Source organism: Mesocricetus auratus, unplaced genomic scaffold (assembly GCF_017639785.1).
Source record: "Mesocricetus auratus isolate SY011 unplaced genomic scaffold, BCM_Maur_2.0 Super-Scaffold_15014, whole genome shotgun sequence".
NCBI lineage: Eukaryota > Metazoa > Chordata > Mammalia > Rodentia > Cricetidae > Mesocricetus > Mesocricetus auratus.
The window spans coordinates 12,852,262-12,874,002 of NW_024429186.1; positions in this window are offsets into that span (position 1 = coordinate 12,852,262).

Sequence of the window (21,741 nt, forward strand, 5' to 3'; positions counted from 1 at the left end):
AGGGCACCGTGTCTTAGGACTCTCTGTTGGCACAGTAGAGGCTGGATGGGCAAACTGACAGGGGTTCGGGAGATAATGGAGTGAAGAGGCTTGACTGCTGAGGACCATTGGGGCTCCTGATGTAAAAGATGGACAGAGTCAGCACAGGCTTTAAACAGACACATGGCAGAGGTCGGCAGGAGGTCACTGCTGAAGAAGTTGAGAGAATGGAGGTGCTCGCAGGTGAAGAGCCATAGTTTCAATTCCCTTGGGGTTGTATTTTCTTTTTTTATTTTAGAAACAATCTTATTTTACATATCAATGCCCCCATTCCCTCACCCTCCCACCCTCCCATGCCCCCACTGACCCCCCCCAACCCATCCCCACCCACTCCCCAAGGATAATGAGGCCTTCCCCAGGGGATCATCAAAGTCTGTCACATCATTTGAGGGAGGGCCTAGGCCGTCTTCCGTGTATCTGGGCTGCAATAGTATCCCTCCATAGGGAATGGGCTCCCAAAGTCCATTTGTGCAATAGAGATAAACACTGACTCCACTGTTAGAGGTCCCATAGACTGCCCAGGCCTCCTAACTGGCACCCAGATTCAGAGGGCTTGGTTTGGTCCAATGCTGGTTCCCCAATTTTACAACTAGTGTCTCTGTGTCCTCACTAAGTCAGGTCAACTGTTCCCGTGGGTTTCTCCAGCACGGTCTTGGCTCCTTTGCTCATCCATCCTCCTCTCTACAACTGGATTCCAGGAGTATGGCTCAGTACTTAGCTGTGGGTGTCTGCTTCTGCTTCGATCAGCTACTGGATGAAGGCTCTAGGATGACAACCAAGGTAGTCATCAGTCTCATTATAGGGGAAGGGCATCAAAGGCAGCCTTTCCACTGCTGCCTAGATTCTTAGTTGGGGTCATCCCTGTAGATCTCTGGACATTTCCCTAAGGCCAGATTTCTCATTAAACCTATATTGGCTCTCTCCATTAAGGGATCTCTTTTCTTGCTCTCCTCTATTCCTCCCGTCTCAATCTTCCTGATCACTTGTGTTCGTCTTCCCCTCCTCTTCTCCCCTTCTCTGTTTCCTATCTCCTTCCTCCACCCCCTCACCCCCATGCTCCCAATTTGCTCAGGGGTTCTTGTCCCTTTCCCCTTCTTCGGGGGACTATGTGTTTCTCTCTTAGGGTCCTCCTTGTTAAGATTTATTATCATTACTGTGTTAGTGTGAGTGAGTGCACACGTGCCTCAGTCTCGTGTGTGTGTGTGTGTGTGTGTGTGTGTGTGTGTGTGTGTGTGTGTATGTGGCAGGGGGTGGGGTCAGAACAACTACTTAGAACTCATGCTTATCTGCTTTTCCACAGTTACAGGGATTGAACTCAAGTCGCCAAGCTTGTGTAGAAAGTACTTTTATCTTTTAGGCACATTCACTGCTGGACAGTTCAGGTTCTGGACCCAGTAATGCTGGAACTCCCATACCACCTTCAAGTCTGTGGGTGCAGGATATGATCTGGTTTGAAAGCTGAGACCCTTGAAGGAAGGGCAGATTGATCACATGTAAAAATAATGACCACAAAGGCTTGTGGGAACTTGAGACAACAGAGAAACAGTTGAAAGGAGAACCCTGAAGCCACCAAGAGCCTGAGGTTCTATGGGTTAGATGTGAGCCCTATATGTACCCAAATGACTTGTCATACTGTCTCTAGTGGGAGCACATAGCAGATGTACAAGACAGGCCTGATGGTGGAGTGAAAACCCCCACTGCTGTGCTGATCTTAATATCTGAGCTCAATTTCCATCCATGCATTCAGGTTTCCCCAAATTACCCTTTAGTAAGCCTTAATGCAAAAGCCATTGTTAAAATCAGCTCTTTTCCTCTGTTAAAGACTCCAACACAGGTCAAGTCAATAAAGGTACTCTTAACCAAGTAGTAACTAGTAGAGACTGAAATGCATGCTGTGTTTTTATCGCATGGAGACACAACAATATCAGGAGAGAGTCAAGGTACAAAGATAGAGTCAAGGTACAAAGAGAGATGAGGAGAGAGAGGGGGAGGGGAAGAAGATGAGAGAAGAGGAGGAAAGGAGAAGGGAGGGGAAGAGAGGAAAGAAGTATCTTCATCGGGTTTAAATTAAACATTATGCCCAGGACACACTCTGGTATGAAGGAATGACTGTCTGGCTTCTTACACAGTTACATGTTCAGCTGTAGATCCCTTATGAGCAAGATCAACCTCTTATGAAAGTCAGACCCCATCCCAGGTCTTGGAGATTCAGTGAATGAAATATTTGTTCATGATAGGGAACAGGGTCTAGCAAGATGCTCAGGAAGACTCTAGCTGTGACATCATTGTGCTTGGTGAAGGTTGACCTAGGTGAGCCATTTGGTGGATGGCTTGGGGCTGAGGGAGAGCTCGGAGTAATTGCCACACCACCCTAAGACTGATTTCACTTCTGTCCCACACTTGGCAGCTAACGGTCCAGGAGTGATGACATTTTCCATGGCATCTACACACTTCCATTTCCAAGATGGTCAGTCCCACTATTGAAAAAAAAAAGAGGAATTGGTATAGTTCTTGTGGATTTCACAAGCCACTGCTGTTTACACCAGGTTAGCCGCAACCTGATCACATGGCTACCCACAGTCACATGGACTTGTGGGAAATATAGTCGAGACAAGGAGGCCCCATGTTGGCCAGATGGGTACGGGTGTTGAGGTTACTGACAGCCTTCCACAGTCTTTCACACACCAGTCTCTGAGTGGCTGTGATGATGTCCCCATTTTCAACATTCCTTTCCCCATTTACAAAACTAGATGTAAGCATGAGTGGCTCCAATAACTCTTCTAGTCCCCATGAAGAGCAAGGAAAGTAAGTGTCAGCTAACTGCCATGACACCTGTCTATAATGCCAGCTCTCAAGAGATGGAGGCAGAAGGATTAGGAGTCCAAAGCCAGCCGTGGGTATAATACAGTAAGTTCAAGAGCAACTGCAGGAGACCCTATAAGTTCTTGCCTACACTCCTGCAAGTGACCCTAATTAAACTCACTGGGTCTACAAGAAAAGGGAGTAGGAGCATAATGGAAGGTGAATATGGTTGAGGCGTGTTATACACGTGTGGGAAGGTTATCATGAAGCCCATTATTATGTATGGTTGCTTTAGTCTAGTAAATAGAAAGGCAGGTGGGCCAGAATGATGAAAGGGGACAGAACGAAGGGAGGGGGGAGGAAGGGAGGGAAAAGTGAAGAAAGCTCAGAAAGAAATGCGGTATTTGGGCTCTGAAACATACACAAGGTAAGGACTGCTTTATTGCTTCTTTGAAGTATGTTTGTTCATCCATGCCTAGGAATTGTATTTCTTGGTCATTCGGAATCTACATTCCTCTGACCCCGTCTGCGGTGCACAGTTCGATTTTAAGTTTCCAGGCTCATTCATTTTCGAGGCTGCCTTTCTGTGCCTCTCTGACTCTTTCTTGAATTTCAGAACCGTTGTCATGTGAAGCCCTTCCAGTGAACCAGAGACACACACCTAGTAGGAGGGCTTCAGAAGACATAAAGTGGGGGCACTGCCCAAGACATCACACATGGTTGCAGGGAGCTTCACAGCAATGGCTCTGCCTTGGTGCTCAGACATTAAGCTAAGTTAGTTCATGACTGGGTCCATCACTGGCAGTGACAGTGGGTTCTGCAACGTCCATTAAATATTTTTTAAATGGTTAAAAAAAAAAGATCTTGGGAGTGATTTGTTACATCTGATGAAGATGGGGAACCATCACATGTCACTGTTAAGCTTAATCAATGGTGACTTCATCTAGAGACTTTATTTATAGCTAATGCAGACGTTAAAAAGATGTACAGCCATTAATTATTAGCGGAGTTGTTTTTTCAAAGCTCAAAGTATGCCTTGAATAAACGTACTTTAAGACACTTAAAGCCAAGGCATTCTTTATAAAATGACTCGCTAAAGAGTCCCTTGGGTTGCCTTTGAGCGGCTTTCAAGGCCCTAATAGCACTTTTCCCACCAAAGACACACCTCTTGAATCCTCTGAGAGGTACAATAGCATAATTGTTCTTTTAGGTTTCAAGGCCTTGACATATCTGTCAGGGAAAGAATGGGGAATGATAATACCAGAACTATTTTATGCAAATTCCACTTAGAGGTTTCAAGACTTCCCTGAGACAGATCTTGCCCTCTTGTTGACACTTGCCCTGTCACATCAGCGCTCCGTGAGAAAGTGCTTGGAGTTTGCCTTTTGTTAAATCATTCTCATTAAAAAAAAGTCTTTAGATAAAGTTAAAAAACAAATACAAAAACAATGAGATGGAAACATCAATTTGAAGATGTGTCTAGGGGAAAAACAGTATTCACTGCAAAGATTTTTGCCCCCTGCAGTTAATCACTTTGCTGAAGGAATTCTTTAACTTAAGCCATGGTGGCAGAAAAGAGATGCTTGTAAAGGTGTTATGAAGATTTCAATTTCGCAAACACACACACACACACACAGTGTCACCTAGCATGTTGCCGCAGGGGTGCCCTTCCCAAGGCTGGTATTAATGATCCACAGGCTTTGGACAACAGGCACAAACCGCAGTTACGTCATCACCTAGTTATTCTGGAAGAAGACCCATTCACTCAGCAAGAAGATCAGGGGATCAAAGAGAAAATGGAGTGCAAAGGGTAGTGCTAACAGACACCTGTGGGGTCACACACTCTTAGTGGCCTCCAGCAAGTTGGCAAGTCCCCTACAAGTTCCCAGAATGCAAACTGCAATCAAAGTCCATTTATTGCAATACAATGGAAAAATAATCCATATAGCAGTCAAAGTATTCACAACTTAGTTTCTATCCATCCATTCATCTATCCATCCATCCATCCATCCATCCACCCATCTGTCTGTCCATCCATTTATCTGGTCATCCATGTATGCATTCATCTATCCATCCATCTGTCCATCTACGCATGCATGCATTCATCCAACCGTCATTCATCAATGTATTTAACCATCCATCCATGCATTCATCCATTTATCCACCCATTTACTCACCCTCCCATACACTCATTCATTAACCCGTCTATCCTTTCATCCATCCCTCTAGTGATCTATCCATTCATGCACTCACGAATTCATTCATTTATCTATGCCCGTATTCATTTATTCATCCCTGTAAGTATTATTCATTCATCAGATTTTCTCTTATTATTCTCATTGACAAAGGACCAAAATTTGATCCTGTAAATTCAAGCATGTTGTGGATATATTCTCTGCCCTTCAGAAGCCATAATATTGAAAGAGAATACCACCAGAAGCTGAGAGAGAAAAGGAGGTATTCTCCCCCTGAACCTTCTCTGAGATAAGCTTAATGGTCATGTAACTAACAGAAAACAAACATGTCACCATGTATGGCATCAGGATGTAGTCAGAAAGAGAAGCAGACAAATAGTTTCTGCTTTGAGCTTGAAAACAAGCCTGTAAGCAGCATTCTTCCATGTTTTCTGTTTCAGGATCCTGCCTTGAGTTCCTGCCGTGATGGCCCTCAGTGATGGACTGTGACCTGGAAATGTAATCCAAACAAACCCTTTCCTCCTCCAAGTTGCTTTTGGTCACAATATTTGCCACAGCAACAGACAGAAACTACAACATAGGGCGAAGAGTGACAATTTGGATCTCAAGGCATCCTACAGACCTATGTGCAAATGCCACCTGTCTCTGTGTCTCCTTGGCCGTGTGACCTTGGGTATGCCGTTGAGCCTCTAAGAGCTGCAGTCTGGTCTCCCTATCTATACTGTGGGAGGTAATTATTGCTGTCATATGATCTAAAAGGGACCGAAATTCTGGTTTGGCACTCCACTGATTCTGATAATTGCTAGGTGTTTCCGTGCCCCATACTTCCCCCCTTGGCCCAGACTAAGGCTTGTTTTCATCCTTCACTGCCTAACACCGCTCTGCAGAGGCTGAAGTTCCGTTTATCCTCACCTGGATAGAAGGAGAACACTTTAGAGCCAAGAAAAGGAGAAACCTACCAGCTCGCACATCCGTTTAGTATCTCCCCCAGGGAACCAAGAGGCTTAATGTTTATAAAGTACTTTGAGATCTTGAAACCAAAGACTTTGTACAAATGTGGGGTAATCATGATAATTAAAGTGCTGTTATTGAATCCGGCGAGGCCGTATTGTTCCTTCACCCTGCAGTGAGCAAACTCCTGGCGGACCCTTTAGCACACTGAAGAGATAATTTGCCAAATCATATACCGCTGCCCTGAAAGTCTTACTCACCTACAGCCAGGGCCAAATTCATACCCAACAATGAGGCTAATAGCAGGCCTCAGCTGCACAGCACTTTACAGTTTACAATGCAGCCTCAGATGGTGTCTCCCACTCTGTCAGTAGGATGAGAGGCAGAGGAGAGTAAAATTATCCCTCAGAGATGGATGGGAAGCCCGGGAACGGATGGGTGTGTGCTCTGACCCACACTGAAGGTGGCTGCAGCGTTTCAAGCCAGGACCAGTGCCCAGTTTTGGTAAGCGAGGAGATCAAGGTTCAAAGAGAGAGAGGGTGCCCTGACCAGGAACTCCTGCTGGCCTCCAGGGTATATCTGTGCAAACTGGAAAACATATTCCTCTACCATATGACAGAGGTTTTGACAAATTGTAGGATTTTAGCCCCGCTAGCCTGACAGGGAGACTGCCTGTATATTCCATTTAAGAATAATGCGGTTAGTTAAAATACCTTTTCTGTTCTTATCCATATTTGAGATTAATTGATAAGGAAAGGATTGCTGTTAGCAGCTTTTTATTCCCTGCCAAGCGATGACCACGACTGCTGATGTTTGACACAGTCTCCTGTAGCCCAGGCTGGCCTCTAATTTTCCAGGTGGCCAAAGATGACCTTGAACTCCTGATCTTCCCATGTCTGCCTCACAAGTGGAAGGATGGCAGACATGTATAGTACTGTGAAACTACGTGTCTGCTACCCAAATGGTTGTTTTAATGTTCTGAAATCCCAAGATGAAGAGCATGACTACCATAGGGGCCACCCCAGGCAGTAGTAGAAGGTTACTGAGATGGGGAGCCCAAACAAGACCCTTTACCCCACTTTCCACAAGATGAAAGAGGCCCGCATGCTTATGAGTGGTTTGTTTGAAAGCAGTGAATTGGAAAGATGGGGGGCACCCTGTGATTAGGACAGGACATAGCATCCTGAATAGTAGGGATACACAGGGAAGATGGCTTAGATGGGTGGATTTTCATAGAAACCGGCCAATTGTATGCCATCGCGAGGAATTAGCTAGCCCTAGGAGGGCAGTCTCTATAGTTCAACGAGACCTCCAGGTTGCAAAGTTTCAAAGAGACAGAGTCAAAGGACATGGCTAAATCTTGTAGAAAGGCCCTCTAGGAAGCATGGTGTTGGCTAAGCTGGTAAAGTGTCTACTCTGCAAACACATGAATTGTACACCAATCCCCAGAACCCACATGAAAACCAGACTAACTAACAAAAGCCAGGCATGGTGGCACACACTCTAAGGCCAGTGTTGAGGATGCTGAGACCAGCACTGAGTTCTAGGCTGTGCTTCTGTTTGATAATTTGGTGCTCTTATGGGCTGTCCATTTATCATTACCAAATGCTAGGCAGACAGAAAGCAGTCCCTGCCGTCAGGGACCATCGAAGTGAAGAATAGGGACCTGTAAGCAGAAATGGCTGTGCCGTGGTGAAGTCATGGGAGAGAGTCACGTGGATGCACTTGTTCCCAGGGATATCCGAGAGCCCATGACCAGGAAACAATTGACTCGGGGGCTTCAGCCAAAGCTGCCAAGATGAAACAAGAAAGCCACATTGATTCTTGAAAGATGCAGTAAGTTTCTCCTGGAGGAGGATGTCAGAAAAGAGTTCCAGGCAGTAAGAGACACTGCAGGCAAAGGTAGGAGTCAGCAGGCTGGGCAGAAAATCACCAGCCACTCTGAGAGCTGGTACATAATGTCTGGGATCTGCCGTGGGCAGGAATGACACACTCGAGTCAGGACACTGACAGCTGCCCCCTCTAAGTTAAGGAGCCTCGAGAGTGTTTCTAAAGCAGTGGGGGAAATATTAAAAGTATGTGAGCGGAGTGCTAGATCCCTATTGCTTCTGGAACATTCCTTTGGTAGCACACAGGGAAGCTTATATAAGGTATTTGTCTGACCTCAGATTTCTCATCTGTGAGATGGGAATGCTGGATATCATGATCTGTCTGTCTGTCTGTATCTCTGTCTCTCTGTCTCTCTCTCTGTCTGTCTCTCTGTCTGTCTGTCTGTCTGTCTGTATCTCTGTCTCTCTCTGTCTCTCTGTCTCTCTATCTGTCTCTCGCTGTCTCTGTCTCTCTGTCTCTGTCTGTCTCTCTCTCTCCATCTGTCTCTCTGTCTGTCTGTCTGTCTGTCTCTCTCTGTCTCTCTCTGTCTGTCTGTCTGTCTGTCTGTCTCTCTGTCTCTCTCTGTCTCTCTGTCTCTCTCTCTGTCTCTCTGTCGCTCTCTGTCTTTGGGTCTGTCTCTCTCTGTCTCTGTCTCTGTCTCTGTCTCTGTCTCTGTCTCTCTCTCTCTCTCATTGGTTTGCTACTACTACCAGGAACTACCTGAGGCTAGGTAACTTGCAAAGAGATGCACCTTGCTGGTAGGTTTGGAATCTAAAACCATAAACAGCATGCACCAGCTCAGCCAGGCCCCTCCCAGGCTTACACCACAGCATGCCCAGTAGCATCATGGGAGCAATCAAATAACAAGACAGACATTCAGATTCCAGTGAGAGTTTCCCACTAGCCCCCATTTCTAAAGGCCTAAACCCCTTAGTATTCCTATGTGGGGAACCAAGTTTCCAATACCGGAACCCTTGGGAGACACAGTGAAACTCAATCGGAACCACAGAAGACTCCCATTTCACTGTCCAGGCCACTCTGCCAGTGCCTCTCGTCCTAAAACCTGCGCAGTCATCCTCCAACTCTGTTGTGGTTTGATGGAGAAGTGTCCCCCACATCTTGGGGCGTTTGAACACTTGGTCCCCCGGTTGGTGGAGTGGAGACCCAAAGCCTCGCTCACTTCCAAGTCACCCTTTCTGCTCCACGTTCACGGTTAGGATGTGAGCGCTCAGCTTTCTGCCCCTGCCACCATGCCTGACTCTTGCTGCTAGGCAGTCCCCTGCATGATGGACTCTTCTCCCTCTAGAACCATAAGCCCAAATGAACTCGTCCTTCTAGAAGTCGCTGTTGCTCGTGGTGTTTTATCACAGCAGCAGAACGGAAACCAACCCAAAGGCCTATGATGATCTAAAGGACCTTGTGTGGAAAAGCTCTTTCAGGAGCCCTGTCACTGAATCCTGGGTTCCAGCCATGGCAGCTCCGATCTCATTTTGTTTTGTGTTTTATTCACTTTCAAAGTCAGCTGGTTTTTCCCAGAGGGAAAAGGAGCTGCATCTTCAAACCCTCCAGTCTGAATTAGGCTCCCAGGACCCCGCCCCTCCTTCAGACTTCCAGAGGGCATGACCAGAGCCTCTGGGCCCAGCCGCTGTCCTCCTCCTGAGGATGCAGATCTACAAATAGATGCCTTCTTCCACAACATACCTCTCCACAAAGCCAACCCACTGCAATCGAGCTCATTATCTCAAGACATCCCTGTGGCCAAAGGTCATGCTTTCCAGAGATATATTAGTCTCTTCGTCTAAACAGCGCAGGCTTAATTGGCTGGGATCAGAGCCTCACTGTTTTGAGTAAAAAGCTGTGATTAATTTGAGCTAAAGATGGCTAGACGGACTCAGGCTGTTTCAGCTGCAGGTACAAACCTATTATGAGCAGAATGGCAGAGGCCTGGGGTGGGGGTGGGGGGCTGCCTTGGAGCAGGTTTCCTTTAAAAAAAAACAAAAACAAAAAAAACCCACGTAGCAGGGGAAAGCTGCAGGAACACACAGAGTAAGTGGGACACCAGAGACACCTTCCCCAGCCCCTGTGCACCCATGTGGCTGTTCAGATGAAAATATGAAATGCCCTCCACGGTTCACTGCGCTTGAACACTTAACTCCCAGCCAGGAGAACTAGCTTGGGAGCTGTGGGACCTTTGTGACCCAGGTCCTAGCTACAGGACATACAGCCTGTAGACATATGGGGTGGGACTTTACCATCACCGGCAGGATGCATTTTAGCCAGAAAATTGTTTCTTCTCTGCTGTCTGTGACTAGTCATCTCTCTCTCCTGCTGTCTCAGCCACACCCCATCCCCACAATGGCGGAGGCCGCATATCCCCCTCAGACTGGGAGACGAGGCAAGCCCTCCCTCCCTTCAGTTGCTTCTTGTCAGATATTTGGTCACAGAAATGTGAAAAATAAATAACACAATGTCCTGCTATGGCATGGAAAGTGGGACCAGCCCAGAAAGAAGTCTAGTGATTTCTGGTCTGTACACAGGACAGGAAGTTGCTATTCTATGCAAATGTTCTAGTTAGGCTACTGTTGGTTTGCTGTGTGGCAGAATGGCCGACGCCCCCAACCCCCTTCAGTGCCTTGCACTGAGCCTTGTGGCGTGCCCTCTGCAGTACGTTTGTTTCCTTGTTGATGTCATCTCACACATGACAGAAGCAGCTTACCACGGGGACTGCTTATTTGAGCTCACTTTCAGAGGAGTCACCTAATTCTGCGTTTCTGGGTCTGCTGTGACGGTTAGAACATCACGGGAATGGGCAGCCTGTGGTGGACAATTTCTGCATGATGGTCAGGAAGCCAAAAACCAGAATGTCAGAGTTCAATGGCTTCTCTCTCTCTCTCTCTCTCTCTCTCTCTCTCTCTCTCTCTCTCTCTCTCTCTCTCTCTCTCTCTCTCTCTCTCATTCTCTCATGCCGTTATTCCATCCACACCCCCAGCATACACACAGTGACACCCACATTCTCGGTGGGTTTTTTCCTCCTCAGTTCATTGTCTCTGGAAACTAACCCACACACCTGGACATCAGTTTTCTAGGGGCTTCTAAGTACAGTCAAGTTCATAATGAAGATTAACTATCTGTGGTGGTTTGAAAGAAAATGACTCCAAGGGAGTGGCGCTATTAGGAGGTGTGGTGTTGTTGAAGGAAGTGTGTCACCGTGGAGGCGGGCTTTGGGATATCATGTATGTTCAAGACATCACCCAGAGTTGTAGACCACTTCCTGTTGCCTACACGCCAAGATGCAGGATACTCGGCTTCCTCTCCAGCTCCATGTCTGCCTTCACGCTGTCATGCCCCACCATGATGATAATGGGCTGAACCTCTGAAACTGTAAGCCACCCCAATTAAATGCTCTTTGTAAGAGTTGCCATGGTCATAGTGTCTCTTCACAACAATAGAAACTCTAACTAACACTACCACAGTTAGACAGCTAGAAAAACATAGCAAGAGACCAAACTCCTGACTGTAGCTAATATCTTCCCATATGCCACTCTGTCTGGCCACTCCCTCTCCCTGTTCAGAGCACAGCATGGAGACAGCCTGTTTCCAACCCCGTTACTGCACTACACCCAGCTGCTTTCTTTAAATAACACACCTCAGCCCAAGTCTGTTGTTATTTAGATAAGACATCTGCTGCCAAAACCAAAACACCCCACAGTAGCCAAGCCTTAGACCTTTAGGTCTTTTGACATACTGAGGACAGTTTTGAACTCTCTGACCTTCAGACAAGATGAGGCGGAGCCATCTTTATGGGCCCAGAAAAGGAAACTAAGACATAGAGAGAGCCTGAGCAATTTGCTCTCAGCCTGTCACTCAACTACAGGCAGGAGAGATTAGGAGTAGGGTGTGGTGATAGGTCCAAACCAGTGGGAACAGAGCTTCAAGCACCTAGAAAAGACTGAGAAAACTTATAAGGAAGGGAAATTTTGTCAAATGAGGGGTTTTGTTTGTTTGTTTGTTTGCTTGTTTTTGGTTTGTTGTTGTGGCACTAGGTGAAATGGTCATATGTTTTCCCAGTGCTTTAAACATTTTTTCACCCTGGGAGAGTGGCTTACTAACCTCCTTACCAGCCCTTCCGGGTGGAGTATTTGACCTTGAACTTTGCCTGGATGACCTTAAGAGATGTGATTTGCAGAGTCCAATGGTCACCAACTTAGTCCAATAGAGAACTGACCAAGGAGTCAGTGGGGAGTAGCAGGAAGTCAGACCGTCCCTGGTTTTCTCTATGAGCTTGGAGAGCTCAGTGTCTCCAGCAGTCACAGGGTCCTGTTGGTAAGAACCAAGAGCCGTGTGTGTGTGTGTGTGTGTGTGTGTGTGTGTGTGTGTGTGTGTGTGTGTGCACCCACGTGCGCGTGCGGGAACAGGGCTGTTTCTTCAGTTCTTAGCCAATTTCCTCTTCCAAATTGTGAACAGATGCATGTTAAATTAGGATTAATGGAGCTCCTTCGTGGCACATTGAATTTGAGCTGTGCACAGTAATAGTTTCATAACACATCATTCAACCTTTCTAAGAGGTTAAAAATTATATACTTAAAGCTTTAGTGTATTTGTCTACAGCCGGAGTGAATCCAAATGGGAATTATCAGTTCACTTCATTAAAGGAAGACAAGCTACACACACACACACACACACACACACACACACACACACACACACACACACACGGGTCGAGGGTTCATCTTGTGCTGGTTAAAATCTTTGATATAAATATCCATTTCATGGTAGCATTAGCATGCACTGCCCTTGCCCACTTGCTACAGCCAGCATTTGTACTCACTTTTGAGCTAGAGTCTTCCAATGTTACTTATTTTCTAGAAAACTTTCAGCAAGGTCTGGACTGCATAGTTATACAAATTATTGTAATGTATTTTCTTTGCATATTAAATTAGCTCTCCAGACTGATAAAAGGCTGAGATGCAATTACTGTTTATTCCTCTGCTTACTACAACTCTCGAGTAATAGGGTTCTGCTAACATTTGCTGACTGCTCCCACTGTAACTAGCAAGCTGATATGTGAAAATAAGACAGAAAAATCAGCCATTTCTTCCTCTCTTCACTGCACCAGTCCCCTGGAGTGAGATTTCAAAGGACAAGTGTTGACCATACTTTGAAGAATCATTGAAGTTTGGGGTCAATTGTTTAATTTTGTTTATTACTTGTTTTGTGTTACAGGACAATAGAATTGACTATAATTCTGTCTCTCTGACTCTCTCTCTCTCTCTCTCTCTCTCTGTGTGTGTGTGTGTGTGTCTGTGTGTATGTGTACATGCGTGCATGTCTGTCTGTCTGTCTGTCTGTCTGTCTGTCTGAAAATCCAGGAGATCTGATCTGGGAAATGGGACTGGACCAGGATATCCCTTGGTTTAATACCATTCATTCATTTCACAAGTGGCTTGGCTCCTATTATATGACAGGTGCTGTCATAGACACAGTAGTTTAACAAGGAGCAAAGCAGAAACCAACTTCCTCTTCCGGATGCCTCTATCCTGGTGGTGAGAGACAAAAGACAAATAAGTAAAAGCTATAACGGTTTAGTTGATAACAGAGGAATCAATGCTGTCAGGAAAAGTAGATTAATGATAGAGAGAAAGCAACAGATGCTTTGGGGTTTGTTTTGTTTTTGTTTTTGTAGACAATTTTTTCCTCTGTGTAACAGCCATAGCTGTCCTGGAACTCACTTTGTAGACCAGGCTGGCCTTGAACTCACTGAGATCCACCTGCCTCTGTCTCCCAAGTGCTGGGATTAAAGGCGTGTGCCACCACTGCCCAGCAGACAGATATTATTTTAAATAAGGAGTTCAGCAAAAGTCACCACAATAATGGTATTCTCTACCTTGAGATAGAAATAGAACAGCCATGTAGGGATCTCAAGAGGGGAATTGAACTACCAAGTTTGGCCCAAACCCAGACACTCATCAGACCCAGTTTTAAACTTCTACTGAAAGATTCCATTGCATTGCGGGCAAGCTTTGCACTTTGTTTTAAACCAGTAAGACAACACTGATACCTCCCAGATACCTACAGATGTCTGAAGAGTACAATCCAGAGACCAAGAAGGATGAGCAATTACATGGGACATGCTTCTGGTTCCATGAGGTGAGTATGGGCTGGTCAAGAAGCCCTGAATGACTGTGGAGAAAAAAGTACCAATCTGCAGGCATTGACCTCTGAGCTATGTTAAAATGATGAACAAAAGTTAAGAAGATCCAGACAAATGGACCATCCTTGTCTGACCAAGCTTCCCAGGGAGTGTCCCAGAGGGGACACTCGAAGCCAAGAGTGTCAGGAGGAGCAGCTAGGAAGGAACAGGTCATACTGGTGGCATAACATCACCTGTTATCTCGCAGGTGATGGCGAACTGAAGGTTTCAAGTAAGAGGTTCAAATGGTCCCACACTTACTCTAGAAAACTGGAAGGAAATAGCAGGGGTGAGAGATGTCACTGTCTTGGCTCAAGCGCCCCTTCTGTCCCCTGAGAACCATAGCTGGGAAGATCTCCTAATTTTCATCTAACTTGAGAATTGGGGCAATACTAAGAGAACAGTAACGTAGAGCTTCTTCTGCCTCCTTCTCTGTGGAGGCACACGTTTGGAGATGTCCTAAGCCAGCCTGTGCCTTTATCCTCTGAGATGTTATAGCAACCATGAGCCCAAAAGCTGACAAGAGAAAAGAAAGCATCCTGCTTTTAGCACAGTGGCTCTCTCCCCTCTCTTACTCCAAGCCAACAAGACCCTTGGGTGCCCACCTCTAAAGGACTAGTGCTTCCTTTCCTGCTTTCTGCTCTCCCTGCAAAAGAAAATCAGTTTGGGATCTGTCTCATGGAGTCTGTTTGTGACAGTCATCCCACTAAAGTATTGATCCCTGCCTTAAAATACCTGGACTCAAGAAGTACAGAGACAGCGCAATGTGGGGAACACACATTTCATTTATGTGTTGTGTGGTTTCTAAAAACAAATGCAAGGTCACATACCCCACAATGCACAGAGAGATGTGTGGCAGAGCTTCCAGGACACACAGCTGACACTGGCTGGCTTGTAAGAGAGTGCTCTAGAATCTTCTACAGTTCCTGAAAGGAAACCCAGATGGATTTTCTCCGTGGTTTAGAATCATTTTCGATGCACACTACTTTCACATTTTCAGGAGTGAAGCCTGATAGGAGTCCCAGGCATTGGTGGCAGAGCGAAATAAAAAGGAGATGCCTGTCAGGCCAAGACTGCTGTCCCCCAAGCTGCTCATAGGAGATGCTGTGCAGCCCAGGACTACACTTCCCAGACTCCTTTGCATTGTGGAGTGATCCACAATGGGATGCTACCAAGGACAGGTACAGGGCAGTTAAGAGGCTAGTGAATCTTCTTCACTGTCCCCTCTCTCCTACCAGCTGGGAGACAGAGACCAGAGCACCACCAGGGATGAACCTGGACCCTTCATCACCAAGAGAGGCTACCTGCCAATCACACTCAGTCAGTCTGACAGATGGGCTCTGACGGTGTGGGCTGTTGAAGGTTGTTATCGAAACTGATGGCAAAAATCTGTGATACCTGTTTTCTAGAAGCTGGGTGTTACAAGGTTGTTTGTGATCAGTCTGGGTGACCAGGTGAGACCCTGCCCCAAAAAAAGAGAAGAGAGTGTGAAGCTGGGGAGATAATTTATTCAATGGAAGTCTTGCCATGCATGTACGGGGGCCTAAGTGTGAATTCCCAGTCCTCATGAGAAATGGAGGGACGAATCTGTAATCTCAGCAGGGGTGAAGCGGAGAAAAGTGGATTCCTGGAACTCACTGGCCAACCAGACTGGTGGAATCCAGGAGCCCCAAGTTCTGTGAGAGACCCTGTCCCAAAAGATAGTATGGAGAGCAACAACCAAGGAAAACACTGACATCCAACTCTGACCTTTGCACACACACTTACATGTGCATATACACACATATACGTACACATGCATGCATGCACACACGCATGTGCATACACATGTGCACACACATACACAGATAAACACACACACATACACACCCATGCACGCGCGCACACACAGGTATCCTTAGGCTTTTGTTCAACTGTAGGCATCTGTAGGAAACAGGCTGATAGTGGGAAAATCTCCAGGCTATACCCTGTCTCCTTCAAGATGTAGTTGAGATCTTGCAGAAAGAACCAGGTTGTGCACTGTGACCTTTTATTGGTATGTAGGCGAGGACAGTGCACTTTCTTGCAGGCTGCAATGAGGGTTGAATGAGTCTCTGAACCCACATCCCTTAAAACCCAGCCTGGCACATGGAGACTGCTAATATCATCATTATTCCTGTTATTATTCTCACTATATTGATATAATCCTGCTGAACCTGCAGCACTGAGTGGTGACTGTGATGACTGTTGTGGTTTCTGTAATTGAGAAAATGTGCACAACAGTAACTTTGCTACATTCGAAGTTGGGGGAGACAAAGAATCAGTTTCAGACCCCCCCAGTGCTGTCCCTCCATGCTGTCCTGCTGAACTCCTCCGTCCCCATCCCGGAGCAACATCCAGGGTGGAGGCTGGAGCGGGCATTCAGGAGCCACATGTGAGCCAGGGAAGAGCTCGGTGACTTTCTTCTGTCAGACAGGGAGGAGGATGCAGGCAGGAAGGGCTTATCCAAATCCCATTGTATAAATAGGGATGGGACAAATGCTTTGCTAAAATAAGCATGGCTATGAAAATGATTCCCCAACTGGAATCAAATCCAGCCCTCTGTTTTGTTATTTTTTTTGTCCATCCCGTCCTCATTAATTCTAGAGGACTGCAGAGAAACAGTCTATTCCAATTCTGTTCTTCAGCTTCTCTCATTTGTCCAAAATAAGTGGCCAATAACATAGAAAATGGGAACAGAGAAGGGAAATGAAGACAACCTTTAAGACTAGAAAAAGTAGAAAAGCCCAGAAAGACGATGGGCTGGTTAGTGGTGATTTGATACAAACCCCCCAGGGAAGAGGGCGTCGCGTTTGAGGGCTTGCCTCTACCAGACTGACCTGGAGGCAAGCCCATGGGGGCATTTTCTGGATTAATGATTTCTGTGAAAGGGCCCAGCCCACTGTGGTCCCGGCTGGCATAAGAAATCAGGTTGAGCAAGACATGGGGGTACCCAGTGAGCAGTGGTCCTCCATGGTCTCTGGTCCTCTAGGCTCCTGCCTTGTGTTCCTCTCCCTTAGTAATGGACTGTGGTCAGGACATGTGAGGCAAATAAACCCCTTCCTCTGCAAGGTGGGTCAGTGTTTTATGATGGCAACAGAAAGCAAACCAGAGAAGCTGCTATATCCTGGTCTGGACCACTTTGAAATGGTGACGCTCCCCTTTGCCGTGATTCAGATGTTTCGGCTTCAGATGAAGTTTTGGGAACTGGCCTAAACAGGCCGTGGGTCAAGATTCAGTAAGAAAGACTGCTCCTTGGCATCTTTGAAGGATGTCCAGCCCCTCTCAGGGTAGAAAGGAGCCATTGATGACTCCAATGGATGTTTTCTAACGCTCTGTGCCAGGGTCGTGGAGTTCAGAGCTGCTGAGCTATGTTTTTTCCCCACCTTTAGTCTTTATCTGGAAAGTTCTATTGTCCTTTTGGAACTTGAACTCAGATGCCAACAAAAGTGAGAGGTAAGGACTTTATGAAGAGTATTCGAACACAGACGGGGAGTTGCTTGGCAGGGTCCAAATCAGTCAAGCTTCAGACTAGACTGAAATTCTCAATGCAAGTATGGAGAGGCTGCAGAGGAGTTGGGAAAGCACCGTGGGAAGGCACAAAGGGAAGTCACCTGTCCTCAGACCCACAGTGGGAACCTCTATGGCAGGTGTTACTCTCTCTCCTCTCCTCCACTCTATCTACTCCCCCCCTCTCTCTGTCTGTCTGTCTGTCTGTCTATCACTTGTTCCTGGGGGCCAGGTGAAGGTGCTAGATCCCTTGGAATTACAGATGATTGTGAGCTGGAGAACAAAAACTAAGGTCCTGTGGAACAGCAGAAAGCACTTTTTGATGCTGAGTCATCTCTCCAGTCTCCAGAATTATTTTTTAAAAAAAGCAGCAACACCGTTTTCAATGAGTAGCTGATTGAATCTGCAGGTTAGAAGTGGTGGTGTTTGTTCTTGTGCATTTGCTGGGTTTTAGAGTCTCCTAGGAGACACACCTAAGTGTAGCTGCAAGGGATTCCAAGAGTGGTTATTGATGAGAGAAGACCCACCTTCCAAAACGGTGCCACCTTCCAAGAACATCTCAGACACAGAGAGGTCTAGGGAGAGAGCATCACGCCTGCTTACACTCATTACTACGTCTTCAGCAAGTGTGTCTGTCATTGTCCTCTGGAGACATCTCACCAACCCCAGACTTCAGTTTTCCAATGTGGAGACAATGCCAGACTCCCCAGCTGTTTTGTGGTCTCGGTACCATACCAGGACTGTTAAGTCACCTAACTTCATGAACTGGGTGCCCTGTGGGTCCTCATCCTCTCCAGTGTACAAATGGCTGCTGTTGGACTACCCAGCCTCTATCATGCAAGCCAATCTAATAAGTCCCCCTTTATAATGTGTATACACTGTATAATATGTACATTTTATTAGTTCTGCTCTTTTAGTGAAACCTGCCTACTAAGACCCAACCCATGGAGATGGAGGGCCGACTACAGTAGTTGAGCAGTCTCACAAATGTAACTTGCCAAAGCATACATTAAGACACACTCTGAAACCACCGGTTGACACTGTATGACAAGAGTAGAGACTTGCTTCACCAGTCAATGTGATAATGAAGGAAGGGAGCCTGGATGATGCGGAGAGCACTGATGGGTTGGTCCGAGTCAATTCTTATAACCAAGCAAGTAGCTGACACGCAGCAAAAGCTAATGAGTATTTATTAGGCGAATAAAAAAAATGAGAGGCTGAGAAGGAGTGCTTACTTAATGAGAGCTGGGAATGCATTGTTTGGCGATTTACAGGAAAAATCACATTAGAGCCAAATTGTGTTCTATAAATAACAATAGATTCTGGTGGGTGCGTATAAAGAGGACAGGATTTTTAAAGATTTATCTTTTAATCACGTGTATGCATGTTTGTGTGTATGTGCATGTAAGTGTAGCATTGGTAGAATATAGCCAGAAGAGGGTTTCACGTTCCATGGAGCTGGAGTGACAGGTGGCTGTGAGCAGGGCCACAGTGGTGTACTGTCAGAACTATGCAACTCACAGTGGTGTAATGTCAGAACTTTGCAACTCATAACTGCTGAACCATCGCTCCAGCCACAAGAGGACTGAGTTCTTGGGGTTTGTCTTTAGATTGCTTGGTTTTGTTTTGCTTTGTTTTGTTTTTCTGAAACAAGGTCACACTATGCAGCCCCGACTGGCCTGAAATTCACTGTGTAGAGTAGGTTCTATTTCCAAGAGTAGTTGAGCGACCAAATTAGACTTGATGGGTTTTAAACGAATGAAGAAGAGAGTTCAATGTCAGGTGGGTAGGAAGTGAGGCATATCCAGAAGGAACTGGGGGTGAATATGATCCAAGCACATTTTATTAAATTCTCAAAGAATTAATTTTAAAAATTATAAAAGTAAACACAAGCTAAGGCAAGCTGAGACTGAGACTGTTACTGTTGCGAAATACTCACGCCAGTTGCCACCCACCCCTAAATGCCATCGGAATGATAGGAATATAAGTCATAAAAAGTTAAACTCCAGAGATCAGGCGTCGTGTAGTCATAGTTAAGTGAGATATGGGAAGAATTGCTTGGCATGTGAAGATGGGAGTTGTTTTGCCTTTGTTTTAAAGAAATTGTTTGGGGTTTGTGTGTGTGTGTGTGTGTGTGTGTGTGTGTGTGTGTGTGTGTGTGTGTGTGTGTGTGCCGTAGCACACATCTGGACGTCAGAGGTGTTATTTCTGCCACTGGTCTGGGAGATTCTGGCTGAGTATCTGTTCAGTCTGCCTCCTAACTCACTATAGGAGCACTAGGGCCACAGATGCCGCAGCAGAGGGACAGTTCATAATCTTCACCTGAGAGCCATCTCCCTGGCCACTCATTGGCTTTTTGTTGTTGTGATTTTTTTTGGTTTTTATTGTTGTTTTCTTTTGTTTTTTGTTTGTTTTGTTTTCCAAATGATTGTAAGTGGTGGTGAGGATTTTATGAAGGAAGATGGCTCCCAGAATCCAGACCCAGGAAAAATGGTGAAAGAATAGTCCATGTACCGCCCACGTACCACCCAACACAGGACCAGCTATCAGTCCCACGCTGATAGAGGAACACACAGATGCACTGAGTCACTGCCAAAGGGCACCACCACTGCATAAGAATAAGCGTATATGTGAATACAGTTTGACACTGACTTCACCACCTAGCTAGTAGCTAGCAACTGCATGCAGTCGGCCGACCCTTCCTGCGCCTCCTAGGATTAATCAGGAGTGAAACCTGGCTGATCCGTGTATCAGATGAATCATGGTGTTTCAATACGCAGGGTCCGGTGGGTTACTCCATTATTTAACCACGATGGTGGCAGATGATTTTGACAAAGCACAGGAGAGTCTGAATCTAGGCTCAGTCACTGAACGCTGTGTGACCCTGGGTGAGTCACTCAACCGCTCTCTTGGCGCAGGTGCCAAGCAGCTGGAGGAAGCGTCTGCTCTCTGTTTTTCCTCTTTCTCATTAAAAGACAGGAGCAGGTTGAAAAAGAACCGGAAAAGGGAGGATAGAGATGGCGTGGAGGCGGGGAAGGGAGAGACAGAGAGGGGACGCCGCACCTCCCCTGGCACAGTTACCATCCATGTGGATGCCTGCTCCTCCACAGAGACAGGCAGTGGAGAAAATATCACCAGGGAGCCATTGAGGGTGCACTGCGGGGCCCCATAATTACCGTGGCCTAGTTATTTCTCTGGAAAGGGGAAAAAAGTCCAGCACCCAATCTTCTTTTTTTTTTTCTTAATAGGTGAAGTTGAACCTAAAGTACTGTAATTTTAATCAAATCTTCCCCATCTGCGTGCGGCGTCCCTGAGAAGTTGAGGGTGTAAGTGTATGTTGTGGGGCTGGTGGAATTGTCGCAGCAGGGAAGGAAGAGGGCAGAGCGGTGGTAATTATGCTACACTTAGAGGTATTTCTGTTGCCAAGGGAGGCTGTGCTTTTTTTCCCCCTTTATTTATTTTTAATTTTCTCTTTCGCTCATTGAGGGCTTGGGTGATGTCATGGACAGATGAGGGTGGGGGGGGGAGATAAACGCAGCAGCCTAAAGGATGCAAAGAGGAGGAAAGATGAAATTGCACTTTGTACCTAGGACGGAGGTTGGGGCAATCAGAAAAGTGGTAAGAAGGGAGGCTGTGAGCTCCAGCTTGCCCAGCCTGTCTCCATCGCAAACACACGTACCCCCACACACATGTTTGACTACGCAGGAAGACGGCACACCGACCCAGCTCAGGTTCATGCAGTTCACGTAGCAGACATGACACAGGGCTTGCACACACCTGCACAGGCAGGCTCGAAGGCCACTCACACCAACTCAACAGCTCCACTGACCGCTCAGAACCTAGACAAAGCGGAAGCCATTCGCCAGAGGGCAAGGCCAGAAGTGGAATGAAGAGAGAAGTCTGTGTACCCCTTGCCTGCTCTGAACCTTAGACGTCTTTGCATTTTTGAGACTGTCATACATGTATTCAATGAAACATAATCATATCTACCCTCTTCCAGCTACCCCCATGTCACTGCTCAACAACTTCCCCTCTCAATATATTATCTCTCTCTGTCTTAAATATCACACTAAGTCCAGTTGCTAGCATGCATGCGTGCGCCGAGGCAGGAGAAACCTACCAGAGCCACATCCTCAGTAAAGAATGATGTCACCTCTCCTAGTAACT